Here is an 18,004-nt window from a genome sequence, read left to right on the forward strand (position 1 = left end):
ACTAACTTGATTTGTTGAGTTTATCCTGTCGCGTGCTAGATGTTGAGAAGTCTGCTTTTTGCATGCAGTGGGATTAGAATAAAATGATACTGTAATCACTATTTTTTTTGTATGGGGTTATGTAGTTAGCCTCCTAGAATAAAGATTCCTGCTGGGGTGGGGTGGTTCTTGTCGTCCACTTCTGGTTCGATCTGGAAGCATTACCCGTCTGCAAATATATTATTCTACTCACATGCCTTTTTGGAGAAAAAGAAGTGTGCAACTATAGCTGCCTGAGGTTTGTGATAAGATAGCCTTATCACAAGTGTGAAACCTATGAATAAGGGTATGATCCGTAGGCCACCGCAAATTCTTAGTTCCTTGTCACCATCAACAGATTAATTTAGAGAAGTGTGGGATATTATTTTCTACCAGCAGGTAGAGATGGAGATAGAGACGAGAGCATTAAAATGAGCTCTGTTACACGAAGGCCGTTCAAAAAGCATCAGACCTTTATTCATTAAAAAATACTCGCATTCAGATACAACAATCTTATACAAATCTCCTTCAAAGTAGTCCCCTTGAGCTGCCACACACACTTCTTCCAACTGTTCTGCCACGGTTAGAAGCAGCGCTGGAACGCCTCTTTGAGATTGCTTGCAACTGGTCCATTGCATTCTGCATGATGTCTTCTCTTCACTGAAATCTGGTCCCTTTCAGGGGCATTTTCAGCTTGGAGAAAAACCAGAAGTCACACGGTGCCATGTTGGGAGAGTAGGGAGCCTGAGGAATCACTGATGTGTAGTGTGTTGGAAATTCCGTATCAAATGTGAAGAATGGGCAGGTGCATTATCGTGATGGAACTGCCAATTGCCTGTTGCCCACAGGTCCAGCCGTTTGTGTTGCACAGCGTTACGAAGGCAACGCAGAACCTCTTGGTGATGGTTGTGCTGTGTGGTGAGTACTCGTGATGACCAGGCAACTGGAGTCAAAGAAGACGATCAGCATGACTTTGACATTGCTGCGAACCTGCTTTGCTTTTTTTGGCCTTGGGGATGTTGAATGCTTCCATTATGATGAGATCAACGTGGTTTCTGGGTCATACCCATAAACCCAGGACTCATTGCCAGTGATCACTGTGCTGAGGAAGTTGGGATTACTGTTCACAGTCTTTAGCATGTCCTGTGTGATCTCCAAACGGCTTTGGCACGAACTTCGCTGACATTCTGAAGCCCAATTCTCAGTCAAAATTGAATGAACGGATCCAATGCTGATGCTTGCCTCATCTGCAAGTTCTCTGATCGTGATTCAATGATCCTGCATCACCAGGGTCCTCACTTGTTCAATGAAGATCTCATTTCTGGATGTTGAGGGCCTACCAGAATGTACTTCACTCTCCATTGATGTGTGGTCATCTCTGAACTGATTGTACTACTTCTTTATCTGTGTGGTGCCCATTGCTTCATCCCCGAAGGCCTGTTGAATCTTGCGGATTGTTTCCACTTGGGAATCGCCAAGCTTTACACAAAATTTAATGTAGTAGAGTTAAACTTTTTTTGTCATTTTGTCAAAAACGAAAATCCGACAGCGCTCACTTACACTTCCTCACTCATCGGTAGTCTGCCGGCGACTGACAGCTTTTGTAGGCAGGAAAAATTCAAGCATGTGCATTAGAGTCGCCCACATATGTGCACCAAACCATGCCTCCCTAGCTTTATTTGTTTATACAAGAAAAATTAAGGTCTTACACTTTTTGAACAGCCGTTGTACAAGATGGTAAGCGTTTTGATCAGCCAGTATGCTCCATCTCCATCAGACTCCTGGTATTCATCCTCTGGATTGCTCCTGTTCTGGGTTTCCCAGTTCAGTAGAACTTGGGGGTGTTTAGGTTCTGTGTTGGCCTCTACTTGGGTATATATGGTGGTGCCAGGACCCTCCCCTACACACACATATACATACAAAGGAGCAGTTCCTCCACGAACTAAAATTTTAATATGTAATGAAATTAGGGTTACTTACCATTTTTCAGGCAGCAAAAATCTGGACACATGACCCCGCCCCTTCTGCCCAGCCCTTCCCAGTTCACCTTTCAGTTCCACCTCCCACAGTCCTCCTCTCTTCTTTCCTGACAAGCTCCTGATGCGTCTTGAGAGCCTGGAGCACATGCAGATGTGTGTGACATCATCTGTGCATGCTCAAATGCCCTCCAGATGCGTCTGGAGCTCGGGGCTTTCTAAAACCTGGACAAAACTACCTTGATTTGGAAAGTCTGACCGGGACCCCGTCTGGTAACCCTAAGTGGAATATAAATGCTGTTGTAATTGTTGCTGCCGTGTGAAGTGTGACAGAGCAGTTTTACTGCTGTGTCCTGATGTAGGAGTGGTGAGTTCTATGCATGTTGGCAGTGCTTCAGTTAGTCTAGTGGTCTTCACTAATTTTTAAGCCGGAGCCGTTTGGGTCCAAAAGAGCTGGATTAGAGCTGACAAATATCTTCCTACTTGGGTCCATGACACCAGCCAGTGCAATTTAGAGAACTACAGGCCTATAGCTGTAATACCATATGTCTTACCACATACTTCCAATTCAGGAAGGCACTGAAAATTCATCTATTCACTTCAGTGACCTGCTGTAACGTATTCATGCGTATGAAGTCTATACCTCTGTATCTTTTCTAATATGTAAGCCGCAATGATTCCTAGTCGACATTTGCAGGATACAAGAATCAGTATGGTATCTCGACTTCATCCCTATCAGAACACCGATCTTTGTCGCACATGGGAAAAAAAGATAGAGGGGTATAATCAAAAATGTGCCCAAGTCTGAGGCTGGATGTTTTGTGCAAAACGTCCACAAACCCAGCAGGTAAAATGTCCATTTTCAAAGCTGCCAATCAGCTATCTTTTATTTTTGAAAATGAGCAAGGTATAAGTTTTGGCCCTGTCCTATCTACCTTTTTTGCCCATTTTCAAAAATAAAAATGTCCACGCGAAAAACGTACAAAAGCAAGTTTTGTAGACATACCCACCAACTACCTTGTCTGTTCACGGCAGATTTCTTCCTGAACAGCAAAATATAAATACAACACTAAATGGAAAATAAAATCATTTTTGCTACCTTTGTTGTCTGGTGATTTTATTTGATCATCTTGTTACCAGTCTCTGGATGCGCTTTACTTGGTGTCTATGCGCTATGCTGTTTCCATGGCCTCCTTATCCATTTGCTCTTTCTTTTTTCTCCTGTTTCACTTTTTGCTCTTCATCCATCTTTGACACTGATTTTTCATACTCAGCTTGCTTCCATTTTTCTGACTCCATCTCAAATCTTTTTTTTTTTTTTTAATGTATTCTTTACTACCGTATTTTTCACTCCATAAGGCACACATGCCCATAAGACGCACCCTAGATTTAGAGGAGGAGAACAAGAAAAAAAACATTCTGAACCAAATTCTCCCTGCCAGGCTCTGCACCCAACCCCACACTCCTTGCCAGGCTTTGTACCCTGTCCCCCCTGTGGTGGTCTAGTAGTAGGCCGGGACAGAGCACAAGGCAGGCAGGCCTAGTGACAGGCAGGTAGGTAGGGACAAAGCAGGCAAGCCTCCTCCCCCCAGCTAGGAACAGAGGACAGGCACCCCCCCAAGCCTCCCCCCAGGCAGGCAGGCCCCAGCCTCCTTCCTTCCTCCCTATTTTTAATTCAGCAGGTCAGGCAAGCCCCGGCCTCTCTTTCCCCTCGTACCTATTTTTAATTCGGCAGCCCTACCCTTCTCCCCCCCCCCCCCCCCCCGGTTACCTTATTTTAATTCTGGCGCCCTCCCTCGCTGGATGAGGCTGCCTCTGTAGTGGCAGAGTGACGCACAAGGCTGCCTGCCTGGTATTGCGCCATGTTTTTTCACTATGGAGAGCTCCTTAGATAGATCTGTTTGCCTCTCCCCCACAATCACAAATTTGCTCAATACTGTTCCATGCAGTATTTTCCTCAACACCTGGAAGCAGATGCTTTTCTTCTGGACTGGACAGACAAGCTCCTGTATGCATTTCCTCCAATCCCTCTCATTCTCATGACGTAGTTAAACTCAAGACAGTCAACAACTATGATCCTAATAGCTTTTCAGTGGCCCAGACAACCTTGGTACTCCCTTCTTCTTCAGGTGCATGCCAGAGATCCAATTCCCTTGCAGATCTTTCCATCTTTGCTCACTCAGAATCAAGGGTCCCTTGGGAGAAACCTTAGGCATCTGAGCCAATCAGGGACTTAGGTTCCTCCTTCTGTATCGCATGGGATGCACACTAAGATCTGACATCTGAGCAAATCAGGACCATGCATCACATGGGATACAGAGGGAGGAGCCTTAGACTCCTTCCCGTGCATCACATGGTGCACCGGGGCGGGGAAGGCCTATCATTTTCAATGGGCAGACCTTGTAGCTGGAGGGACCATGCTTTCCTCCAGCTCCCAATGTCAACCAAAGGTATGGGGGGGGGGGGGGTCAGGGAGTGGGGGTGGTGTTTTGTGGAGCATCTGGTGGCAGGAGGGAGTGGGCATCCCTCCTGCCTTATTTTTTTCAGGATGAAGGGGCAAGGGCCCTTCCTTCCTTCCATCCCTCCTGCCAATTTTCTCTCGTGTGGGTGAGGTGGAGATGATATGGCAGGAGGGAGGGGGCATCAGTTTGCTCTTTCAATATCAAGTCATTAATAAACTGAATTTTTAGTAGGTTTGGAAGTAGTGTTTTCATATAGTTTATTGAATCATAAATTTCCATTCACTCTACAGTCCCTCAAATTTTCAGAATGTTTTTACTTTTCTTATTTGCATTACCTAAATCCCTTAACGATTTAGCAGTGATGTACAGTTTACTGCCTAAATACCATAGCAAACCCAGTGTTATACATTTCCAATAAAAACAAGTTAGAAAGAAAGGAACTCCAGCGCAAGACAGAACCCACACACCCATCATATGTTTAGGGGAACCCAAACACCTGATTAAATAAGTAAGCTTTTAACCACTTACAAAAAATGAGGCAAAGTTTGTTCTGCTCAAAGATCAGGTGGCAAACTGTTCCACAACATAGGGGCCAAAATGAAAAAAGTGTCCTGATATGTGATCTCCAAATGTACAAACAGCAGTAACTTGAAGTAATCATCTTTGAATGCCTCTAATTGTGGCCTGTTATACAATACAATACAATCTTTATTTGTATACCGCCAATACCTCTATGAAGTTCTCAGTGGTTTACATAAGTAATTATGGTGATACAAATTAAAAATAAGTATTACAATATTGAAAGATTAGGTTCTTACCTTTGCTAATCTTCTTTCTTGTAAATCCACACTTTATTCTGGGACCAGTGCGTTATTGCCCTCCAGCCGCCAGGACTTTGTAGGAAGCCTCAGAATTTCAGAGACTTAAACCCCTCCCCCTCATGCCTCACCACTGCCAGTATTGCATGCGCACTTACAATTTTGTGATCCCTGCCGCGGTGGTTTCTGACTCCATGGCCGTGTTCGATTTGCGGTGCGTGCGCACGTTCGGAGCTAAGGAGAGAGAAGGAGGCGGTGGTGACCGAGCTATGGAGCTTGGGGAGGGAAGGCCACAACCACTGCCACTTCCTCATCACACAGTCTTCTCTGCCTCCATTCTCCCCTCTGGGTCAGAGCACCATTGCATCTCGTAGAAGCCGTGCTCTCTGTCCGCCCGGTGGTAAACCAACACCCCTTACCTCTGAATTTGAGTTCGTTGGGCAGGTCGAGGATGAGATCTGTTTATTCACTGCCATGGTGCTGGAGGCTGGTGGTGCTGCCGCAGAGAGAGGATGGGGGTGGGCTGGTCTAGGGGAGGGGGAGGGCAAAGGAAGGGGAGCGGGGTGCAGGCGGGGAACAGGAGGGAGGGAAAGAGACAGACAGACACACAGACAGCGGCCAAGGAGAGAGAAAGAGACAGAAAGACAGACAGACACAGACAGCGGCCAAGGAGAGAAAGAGACAGAAAGACAGCGGCCAACAAGAGAGAGAGAAAGAGACAGATACATAGACATTGGCCAAGGAGAGAACGAGACGGAAAGACAGACACACACACAGATTGCAGCCAGGGAGAGAGAAAGAGACAGAAAGACAGACAGCGGCCAAGGAGAGAGACAGAAAGACAGACAGCGGCCAACAAGAGTGAGAGAAAGAGACAGAAAGACACACAGACAGCGGCCAAGGAGAGAGAGAGACAGAAAGACAGCGGCCAGTGGCCAGGAGAGAGACACACAGACAGACACACAGACAGCTACCAAAGAGATAGAGAGACAGAAAGACAGACACATAGACAGCGGCCAAGGAGAGAGAGAGAGACAGAAAGACAGACAGCGGCCAAGGAGAGAAAGAGACAGAAAGACAGACAGTGGCCAAGGGGAGAGAGAGACAGAAAGACAGACAGACAGTGGTCAAGGAGAGACACAGAAAGAAAGAAACAGACAGCAGCCAAAGAGAGAGAGAGAGACAGAAAGAAAGACAGATAGACACATCTATTCTAGTACCCGTTAATGTAACGGGCTTAAACACTAGTACCGACATAATCAAACAATTTCTAGGCGGTTTACACAAAAGAAAACTGGACAATCGGCAGAATACAATACAAATAATTAAAATATAACAAGTTTCTTAAATATGTTCAATGTAAAATTTTGTTAACAGTAATATCCACATTTAGGAAATGAATTTATCAAACAACGCTGACTTCATTACTTTTTGAAATGCACCATAAAACAGCATAACTCCACCAATACAGGAATATCTGTAGAGGATAATAACAAGAGAGGGGAACGGGAACACTCCCCGACACGTAAGTGTATTCTAATCACAATTAGAAATGCAAAACATCAAAAATTAAACATAATTAAATAAGGATATCAAACAGTAACCTGAATGAAAACACTGCTACAATAGAAACAGCATGCATTGACAGAAGGGGGCGCCCTAACCAGGGATCCATTCAGATGATACTCTTATAAAGGCTAGTTGTGAAAACAAATCCAGCTTACCAGTACTTGCAAAGGCAGACAATCAGCAAATCTACCAAGAATAGGGCGAGTTCCCGGAATAAAATGTGGATTTACAAGAAAGAAAATTAGTGAAGGTAAGAACCTAATCTTTTGATCTTGTACAATCCCACTTTATTCTGTAACTAGTGGGGCCGTAACAGAGCAGTCCTGAGAATTCAGGGTGAGACTGATGAGCCCGCTGCCAAAACAGGCACCAAAAGCAGCATCCTGCTTAGCTGCTACATCAATCCTATTGAACTTGGTGAATTTTTGAAGGAGAACCAGGTAGAGGCTCTGCAAATCTCATCCAGAGAAATAACCGATGACTCTGCCCAAGAGGACAAAACACCTGGTTGAATGAGCTCACACCTCGATGGGGGGCTTCCCTCTGGCCGCCATTTAAGCCGCAGAAATGGCCATACAAATTCACCTGGAAATGTTTGCCTTAGAAGCTGGCCTCCCTGTGCGGGCAGGACTTCTAGAACAAATAGGTGGTCAGAAAGGCAAAACTTTTTTCTTTTATCACATCGGAAAGGGACCTGTCACATCGACATGTTTTGCCATTAGGCTGCTTCAAGAAAAGTCTTATCTCAACAAAAGCTATGTGGATCGGGATGGTACAGATAAGTTTGAAAAGGGAGGACTTTTCTTGAAGCAGCCTAACGGTGAAACATGTCGATGTGACAGGTCCCTTCCCGATGTGATAAAAGAAAAAAGCAAAGGTAATAATTAAGATAAGGTTTTAAATAAAAATACTAAGTTATTGATGTTTGCATATAGCACTTTAAGAGTTTGATAAAAAATATAAAATACAAAAACATGAGAAAAATAAGAATATAGTGTGGGGCTAGTGAAGAAGCCATAGCCATAAAGAAATATTTGGCAACCATGAAAAATGTGTGGTGACCAAATGGCATGGCTGAAGCTCCGATAGAATATAGTAAGGAAAATAAAAGAAGATAAATGACATTGAATTATGTACATTACTAACAAAGTCTTACTTTTGACTGTGGGATCTACCTTCACTTCTGCAGCATCCAAATCAAATGGACACTTATGGATAAAATCCACACATCTGTGCTGAAAATCCTTCAGGACCACTCTATCATCACTGAAGAGAGAAGTGCGCTTGGTGACCTGCGCCGCTGAGGAATCCACCGGCAGGAAAGCAAAGCGCTTGTTAGAGGCATCTGTCATAGGATACAGCTGTGCCATAGCACAATCACATTTCCAAGGGACCCTCAGGAGTCTCCCAGATGTCTAAGAATCCGCACGAGGTCAGAATGAGAAGGGAAGGAGAAAGATTGTGGCCTCTGGTCACTCATGAAGGAAGATTCTGCAGTGGGTGGCTGCTCAGCCTGTAGCTTCAATTCCTGAAGAGATTCCGAGATCAAAACAGCAAGGTGTGCAAGCTTAACAAAATTGGTGCACAGTGGGATTCTCCCCAAAATCTGGGGCTCTACACTGATCTGCACTCCCCAGGGTCCTCACGGGCTGCAGCGTGTGTGGAACACGGCTACACATCTGACAGCCATCCACCGCAAAAGAGACAAGAATCCATTCCATCCAGCCTTGGGAAGGCCATCTATGCAGTTTTCATGCAAAAACGAAGCTTGGAAATGAAAAATATACTTTAATTCAAATCGGGAAAAATTTAGTATGGTCACTACGGGTGCCGATTTTGATTAAAAATAGCCCGGGAGGCATCATAAATGTGCTCATATTAGCTATACCAAACTGGCCGTGGATAGGTCAAGAGGAGGCTTGAACCTCCATGATATTCAACTATATAATGTAGCGACCCTTTTCCGATTTATTCATGAGGGATGGACAAACCATTTCATATGCTCGCCTAGGGGGGATGGGTGGCATCGTGTTGTTCCCCTCACTCGTTCCTCTCATCTTCATCTGCCATCTTCTGTCATTTTTTTGAGGGGGGAGCTAAAATTGCCTTTTTGATGCCAGCCCGCTTAGCTTGGCAATGGTGGAGGCAGGGGAAGGTACCAGACGCTTCCCTTTTGCTGCAGTTGCTTGACAATGTCAATATTCATCCGGGGATGGGCCACTCCTGGTTTCGACAGTGGGAGCAGAGGGGCTGTCGGTCACTGATGGATCTTGTGGATGTCGGGGGTGGCCAGTTCCCTACGTTTACTCAACTGCAAAATCAGTGGAATCTGCCTAACACACACTTTTGGGCCTATCTACAGGTCCGTAACCATTATATGTTCCTACAACAGAAATGGGGGGATACTTGACTTTGTGGTCTGCTGGATACTCAATTTTTTCAGGTGATACCTGCCATGAATAAACTTTCCACTTGGTATCAACTTCTGAAAAATGCTTTTCCTCTTGGCTCTGTGGACAGATTGGCTTCTATTTGGCAGGAGGAGCTGGCTGCACCCTATGATTGGAAATACTTTCTTGATCTCTTTACTCATGTTCATACTATGGGAGGCTCAACAGATTTTCGAGAGATGCAATTTAAGATATTTCATAGGGCCTATATCTCACGGGTGCAGGGGGCTATGGGATAGGGATATTTGTTCTAAGTGTAACTGGTCTCCGGGGACCCTTGTTCACCATTTTTTTGGAATGTCCCGTATCTGACCTGTGGCTCTAAGTGCTTCCTTTTTTGGAGTGGATCGTACACTGCGATGTCCCATGGAATTATGGTATGTTATTGCTGGGGGATCAACGAAGAGTGTTGGAGGCAGGGCTTTCATTCCCTCAACGGAAAGTCCTTTACATGGCTGTCTTGGTGGCAAAAAAGCTTTTGTTGCAATACTGGGTATCTGACAAGGTGAACCGATATGAAATACAGCGGACTCCAAAGAAGGGGCAGGTAGCGCATTTGTGCTATATATCCCTTTGGAAGGATATACTGCTTTTATGTCCCGGTGACTCCCCTGACTAGCTGACTTTTAGGGGATGTTACGACATGGTGCACAGATAGCTGTGTGTGTGGCTGGGTGGTTGAGTGAGTGTGCTTGGATGAGTGGGAAGTGTTTGTTGTGCTAAGGATGGTGGTTGCCTGTAGGGATTTTTGAGATTGAATGGATGTGGTTTCTATTTGAAAATGTATCAATTGCAGCGTGACTGGGGCTGGTTTGGGATTCATACCAGCTAACTTGACTGTGTTCCTTCTTTCAACGCTTGTTGTTCTATATTTCAGTTATTTATGATGTTCTTTGTACTATTTTTGGTTGTTCAGTCGGTGTTGCAATTGCTAATAAATATAATTACAAAAAAAAAATAGCCCTGGAAAATCACAGGAATCCTAAAAAAACTGAGATTTTGAGAGTTAAGGTGAAGAGAGGTAGGGCATGCAGGGAAACCACCCAAAACCCCATTTTTAAGACCTCCAAAATTGCTGATTCATGCTGTCGGCCTGCACTCACTGACCTGTGCTGAATAGGAAACACTGCAGACAGAGCTGAAAACAACTCAAGGAGATCCTTTGCCTCAAAACTGGAAATCTGGATTAAAAAACTTCTGACTGCCCCACCGGCTTGACCACCACAGCCTGAGACCTCCGACACCCTTGGGTACGCCATGCAGATGCTTTGACGGAGGAACGCAGTCTGGCTCCGATCCCAGTCGCACTTCAACAGAACTGCTCAGCCTGCGCTCTGTCCACTAGCAGACGAACCTGGAATGAGCAAGCTCCTAAGGGAACGGTCCTTGAGCCCCGATATGATGTGCAGGCTGTTCAGGGGGCTTACTGACAAGCAGGGAAACACCTAGAAGCAGACTTTTTCCAAAAGATTTGCAATCTCCCTCAATTAATGATGTCCCCGCAGGGAACCTCCACAGCACGAGGGCAAAAACCGCAAACACAAATACTGAAAATACGCAAAATTAAACACGAGCAGAAAAGATAAGCACCTACAGAAGTAGCTAAGAAGAAGGAAAATTTAAATCAGTAATGTAAAGAATGGGTAAGGTTGGGCAGACTGGATAGACCATTCGGATCTTTATCTGCCATCATCTACTATGTTACAGCCTGACTTGTAGAAAGAAAGACTTAGGAGCTGGGATACTGGCCCAGTGATGAGGGGGAGGGGTTTAAGTCTGAAAGGCTTCCTACAAAATCCTGGCAGGTGGAGGGAAATAACCCACTGGTCCCGGAATAAAGTGGGATTGTACAAGATTAGGAATTATTAGTAACAAATTCTTGAAATAGAGAGATCTTTAGTTCTTTTTTGAAACATTTAAAATTAGATTGTTGTTTAATATTAGTTGGTAATGCTTTCCACAGTTTTGCTGCTTGAAATGCCCAAGTAGAGTTAAAAGTTCTATTGTATCTAATGTTCCTAATAACTGGATACCGAAAAGTGTCATTGTTTCTTAGGTTCAAAGATTGGTTATTAAAAAAAATTTAACAAGATGTGGCATCAGGAGTTTCTCCAAACCATATTTTAAATAGAATACAATAGAATTTATAAAGTATTCTCCCTTCTATAGGAAGCCAGTGTAATTCACATAAATAAGATGTAATCTTATTGCTTTTCTTCAATCTGAAGATTAATCTAATGGCTGCATTCTGTAACGTTTGGAGTTTGTTTGTTGTTGGTTTTTATAAATTAAGGGCAATCCAAAAAGGTGGCATTGCAATAGTCCAGTTGAGACAAAACTAAAGATTATACTAATAGGCGGAATTGATAATTATCAAAGTACTTTCTAATCCTTCTAGGTTTCCAGAAAAGACCAACAGACTGTTTTTTATTAAAAAGTTGACCTGAGGTAATAGTGAAATGGTGTGATCAAAATGAACTCCTAATATTCTTATTACTTTAGCCATCTTATTTATGGTTAATACTTCAGTTTCTATAACTCAAAACAACTGGATAAGGAGATCTAATTATGACTAATAACTCATATGCATGTATGATCTCGCAGAAAATATCCAAAAGCAATACTAGGCAAGGGAGGGACGAATCTCAGCAAACCCTACAGACGCTCCAATAAGGATATACAAGCCTGTATTTCTGGGTTCTTTTATTGATCTATCACCTCCTTCTCAATTGCTTTAAATAATTATGAAAACATTTTTTAACAAAACATACCCCCTCTTTTACAAAACTGCGATAGCAGTTTCTAGCATGGAGAGATGAGCTGAATGGCCCGTACTGCTCCCGCACTGCATCGGGAGCAGCACAGGCCATTCAGCGCTGCTCCCCGCGCTAGAAACTGCTATCACAGTTTCGTAAAAGGAGACCTTAGCCATTCAAATATAATCTCAATGCAAACAATTCCCGCAACTTCGTAAACATGGTAAAGGTTCACTGTATCCCCGACGGGACCCGTTTCGCTTTACAAAAGCTTTTTCATGGGTCAAATCAATTCAACGGAGAACATCTGTAGATAAGACAAAACTAGTCTAAATAAAAAAAGCCCACAATAGTTTTGTGAACTACATTTGTTATATTAGAATGCCTCCGGACTTACTGTTTGTGGAATTCTGCTCCCCAAAAATGCCAGTGTGCAATTTTAGAGTGTGCACATTGGCGTTTTTGGGGAGCAGAATTCCACAAACAGTAAGTCCAGAGGCATTCTAATATAACAAATGTAGCTCATGAAACTATTGTGAGCTTTTTTATTTAGACTTGTTTTGACTTATCTGCAGAAGTTCCCCGTTGAATTGATTTGACCCTTGAAAAAGCTTATGTAAAGCGAAACGGGCCCTGTCGGAGATACAGTGAACCTGTACAATGTTCACGAAGTTGCGGAAATTGTTTGCACAACATTCCTAAGATAAGTTCCTTTTGAAATTATTTCTTACTGCAAAAGTCTACATTGAGATCATATTTGAATGACTAAGGGCCTGTTTTACAAAGCTGCACGGTAACGGCCCCAAAGCCCATAGAGATTTAAAGGGCTCCGGGGCTGTTGCCGCACGGCAGCCACTAGCGCGACTTTGTAAAACAGGCTGTAAGTTTTGTTAAAATTTTTTCATAATTATTTAAAGCAATTGAGAAGGAGGTGATGGATCAATGAAAGAACCCAGAAATACAGACTTGTTTATCCTTATTGGAACGTCTGTGGGGTTTGCTGAGATTCATCCTGCCCTTGCCTAGTATTGATTTTGGATATTTTCTGTGAGATCATGCATGCATATGAGTTAATACTTTAGTTTCACAATTCGTATTAGGATGATTTAATAAAAGCAGCTACTTTACCCCTCTTTTTTGACATAAGAATTATTTGTGCAGTGAGAAAAGCTACTACCTCAATTTCACTGTCTTTATTTTCACTGTGATTCTTTGTCATTGGTACCTGTAGGGACCACAGTTCCTTATGGATTATGAGAATGGAAGTTTCAGTTTCCTTCATTCTTCATCATTAGTACCTTTGAAGACTGCAGGTAATTTCAGTTTCCATGATTTATTAGTTTCTTTAAGATCCCACATTTTACATGATCGTGATAAAGAAGGTTTTAGTTTTCTTGATCCTCTGTCATTAGTACCTTGAGAATTGTGGCTTATATGTGATCATAGTAAGTGCTTTCAGTTTTTTTTTTCTTTTTTGTTTTTTTTTTTAATTCTCCTTCGGGACTACCTTAAAATGGTGTGGTGGCCGTTAGTCCACTTTCCAAGATAATACTGTAGAATCTCTGTTAACCAACTGGCAAAATATCACCAGTAGAAAAAATGTCCCTCGAAGCACCAGTAGCGGTCTTGAACTGCAAACCCCCCCTCCCTCAGGCCGCAATGCACTAGAAGTGACGGCAGTCCTGAGCCATGAACTCCACCTCTCTCCTGACCTGAAGCACCAGTGCAACAGCAGTCCTGAGCCACAACCCCCCCCCCCTTAAGCCCCAAAGCAACAGATGCAGGCAGCAGTCCTAATACGCGAACCCCTTCACTCCCTCCCTCCCTCCTTTCCGAAGTGGCAGCTAATAGCAGGAAGCAGCACTCAAAACAGACTGCTCACGGCCAGACCCTGCAGGGCCTTTCCTCTGACGTGTCACTTTCAATCGCCGCCTACTTCTGCTGCTTCGGGGCTTGAGGGAGGAGGGGTTGTGGCTCACAACCACTGCCGTGCTGGTGCTTCAGGGCGGGAAGAAGGGAATTGAGATCTGGCAGACACTCCTTACACAGTACTGTTTTATAAACTAACTCTCAGGCAACCAGAAAAATAGTTATCTGGCATTCACCAATCTCTGTGTGTGCCGGATAACAGATTCTACTGAATATAAAACAAATAAAACAAACAAAAAAAAAATCAAAGGAAACAAGGAAATACCTTTTTTAGTGGTCTCAGGGGTCGGCAACCTTTTCAAAGCAAAGAGTCAGTTTATCCTAAAAATTTGACCCAAGATTTACAAAGAGCTGCAATGGGTAGAGAAAGGAGTTTGAGATATTCCAGGTCTCTAATCTTTCTCTCGCTCCTATCTCCATGCAGATGCCTTCTAAAATGGCTGCCATGACTTTCCGCAGCTGCTCGCAGCATTTCTTGTACCGTGAGCTGCTGTGAGAGGTCGCGGCAGCCATTTTAGAAGGCAGCCGCAAGGAGGCTGGAGAGGGTCGCGCTAGCATGGTCCAGAAAGACAGGAACTGCCACCTTAATTTCTTCTCCCCTTAGGCAGGTGACTAAATGGGCAGCCTTCTCTATTTTCAGAGCCTGGAAATCCAGACAGTTCAGTTTGCTTCGATGTAAATTCCCCGCAGCTCAAGAAGTGCAAGCTAGAGACATCAAAGGTTGACTCCTCGTGCCAAGGCCCTGAGGACTTGGACTTTCTGAAATTTGTGTGGAATACCTTTCATGAGAGCCGTGCTTCTCCTATGCAGCCTCTCTGCGCCTCTGACTTGTGTCTTCGCGGTGTTGCCTCGTAGGGCTCTTCTCAGTCTGCTGCTGTTCAGGGCTTGGGAGATCTTTCTACTGGAGATAATGATGATGATGACCAGTTTGTGGATCCCTTATTTTGGGGGGATGCTCTTCCTATGGATGGGGACTCAGGAATGTATGTTGGCTTTATGGATCTTGCTTTAGCTTTAGAGCCAAGGGATATGATCCCACAGCTTTGCGCTTGTTTCAGTCCACTGCCCTTCTGGATCTTATTGCAGAGTCTCTACATGTGTTGAATTTAGTCACTGAGCCAGCTCTTTCTATTTCCTCCTCTCTTATATGTGATGTGAGAGCTCAGTCTTCTGCCTTTTCCCTGTCATCTTGGATATTAATATCCTGGTTTCAGAGCAGTGGGACTCTCCGGAGGGGACTCTCAAGGTAGTTTGAGCCATGTCCCGTATATATCCTATGGCACAGGAGTGTCAGCAACTCTTTAGTCAGCCTTGAGTGGATTCTTTAGTGGCTCAGGTCACTAGGCACACCTCCCTTCTGAGCGAAGGTGCTCAAGGATATGCAGGACCACATAGTGGATATAGTACTTGGTAAACATTTTGAGGCAGTGGCTTTGGGAGTCAAAGTTGCCTCGGCGGCGCTTTTTGTCATGTGCGCTTGCCTTTCCAGACTGCATTCCTACCTGGGCAATTGGCTGATCAAAGCCCTCTCGTTGTCTGAGGGTCAGCGTACAGTAGATCAGGTGATCTGAGTCTTGAAAGATCTGGGTTGGATTGTAGATTATCAAAAGAGCAATTTGACGCTGACTCAAACTCTGGAGTACCTGGGAGTCTTGTTCAACACGGCTGCCAGCCGAGTTTATCTACCAGAAGCATGCAGACAGAAGCTGTGTTCTGAGATTTCTTGTCTCTTGGCTAAGTCAGCTCTGTCGGCGTGGGACTATCTTCAAGTCCTAGGGTCCATGACAGCCACAATAGATGTGGTTCCTTAGGCAATGAGACCTCTCCGGGACACATTGCTCTCACGCTAGTTTCCATAGGTAGACGAGTTGCAGAAGTGTCTGCCCTGGACTCTGGAGCTCGAGCCAGCTTGAATTGGTTGCTCCATCCTCAGTCCCTCACAAAGGGCATGCCTCTTTGGATTGCTTCCTGGGTAGTTATAACGCCCATTGCAACCGCAGATCAATTCAGGGGTGGTGGACACCTTCTCAGAAGAAGTGGTCGTTCAAGAGACTGGAACTGCGTGCCATTTGGTTGGCTCTAGTGAATTTTTTTTTGGGGGGGTCTCCTAATTTTGAGGTTTTGTTGCCCAGAGGACTCCAGTTATTCTGGGACAGCTCTGCTTGGGAGAGGATGCAGACTCTCGCAGCAGTAGTCTGCAGCTAGCAGGACAGCCATTTGGTTCCCTGTGTAGCTAGCCTGCACTAACATTTTGGAGCTCAAGGTCCATTCCCCTAGAAATGAGCTCGCATCCCTGATTTATCAGGAGCTTGCACGCAGTCTGTTTAGCACTGTGGCGGTCTGAGGGTTTTAACGAGCACCAGCTGCATTTTATCTCCCCCCTGTCGTAACACGTGGTCTTTTAGGGGTTGAGGTTGAGGTCTCAGTCTGGCTGCAGCCTGAAGATAGCATTTGGATGTGCAGAATCTTTAATTCTAGCTAAAGGTTAAGCTGAAATAGGCAGGCACCAGCACAGTTGTGTGATTACAGGCTATTGCAGTCTATGAGGAAAATTGTCCAGTTTTAGGGGTTTCTAGGGCCAGACACAGGGTCCCCCACTTCAACACCCCTTTAATGTTTAAATGTTTATTGAGTTTTATAATAAAACAGAAAGAACAGTATACATCCTTTTCAAACTTGAATCATCCCCCCTCCCTCCTCCCCCCTGTCCCCATCCCCCCTCCCCCCCAACATCCTTAAATAACAAAATTCCATCCTCTGACTATCAAGTTATTACGGGTTCAATAGGTTACTTCGAGCTTTATGAGTCAATGTCAGCCAAAAGGGTTCCCAAACGGAACAAAATGTACGTCCTGTAGGAGTGTCCAGTGATGTCATAGATAGTCGTTCCATTGATGCTTGACGAATCATCAGGATTCTCCAGAGTGACACTGTCGGCGGATCCGATGTAATCCAACAATGTAATATTGTTTTCTTTCCCAAGAGGAATGTCCGAGCCATAAAACCTCTAAAACCTTTCGGGGACACCCGGGGAATTGAGTCCATTGTAAATAACAATTCCGGGCAATTAACATAACCATGGTGCCACATTGAGGTGATATGCTGTTGCAACTGTATCCAAAAGCCCTGTACCAAGGGGCATGTCCAAAATTGGTGACCCAATGATGCTCTTGGTTGAGCACATTTAGCACACGTGTCAGTAGCACTAATTTTTGCACGATATAAGTAAGCTGGTGATCTGTAAAGACGTAAGTAGAATTTATAATTCAATTCAATTAGGGTCACTTGACGTGTTACTTTAAAGATTGCTTTAAGACCCTGCTGAATGTGCTGTCCAGTCACCTCACATGGTACATCCCCTGACCATCGGGCTGCATAATTGTCATAAGAAATGGGCTCCAAGCTTTCTCGTAAAAAACGTAGATGGAATTTCAACGGAATTTGGGTCTGGGCCGTCAGGCATAGCGCTTCCGAAATAGCTTCCTGACTATGATTTGTGAGTCCTGCCGACGGTATGGATCGAATATAAGATGTCATCTGTGCGTATGCCAACCAGTCCCTAGGAGTCCAGTTATATTCAGTCTGCATCACAGTGAAGGGTGGCACCGTTCCCTGTGCTGTTACCACCTGTGAAATATATTGTAGATTAGAGGTTCTCCACACCGATGTCGGAAATCTTGACGTCCCAGGTGAAAAGTCGTTATTATCTATGAAAGGCAGGTAAGCTGTGGCTATTGGATTTATCTTTAACTGTCTACATAAACGCCTCCACACCCGTCGCAGCGGTTGAAATAAAATATTTCCAACTGGTGGTGGTCCCCTTGGAAGATGTAAGGTATGCATTAAATAGCTGAAGTGATATGGGTAGCAGAGTGTCAGCTCAGAAGAAGTAGCCGAAAAATGGCTGGTCCCCCGGAACCAATCACTCAGGTGCCTCATTTGGCACGCCTGAGGAAACAGACGGAGGCTATCAAAACCCCTTTAAAAAGATAATTTTCTTGACTTTGGTATAGCTTCCCTATGCTG

The 18,004-nt window shown here is 44.4% G+C and overlaps 1 protein-coding gene across 2 annotated transcripts in view; it reads left to right on the plus strand.

The window, feature by feature from the left end:
• PIGN (phosphatidylinositol glycan anchor biosynthesis class N) overlaps positions 1 to 18,004 on the plus strand; it is a 397,785-nt gene that overhangs the window by 316 nt on the left and 379,465 nt on the right. For both annotated transcript variants that reach the window (XM_033935002.1, XM_033935003.1), the window contains exon 2: positions 13,281 to 13,362. The gene's annotated coding sequence lies outside the window, so the exon portion shown is untranslated. The remainder of the gene's footprint in view (positions 1 to 13,280; positions 13,363 to 18,004) is intronic.

This window comes from Geotrypetes seraphini, chromosome 2, assembly GCF_902459505.1.
Source record: "Geotrypetes seraphini chromosome 2, aGeoSer1.1, whole genome shotgun sequence".
Taxonomy (NCBI): Eukaryota; Metazoa; Chordata; class Amphibia; order Gymnophiona; family Dermophiidae; genus Geotrypetes; species Geotrypetes seraphini.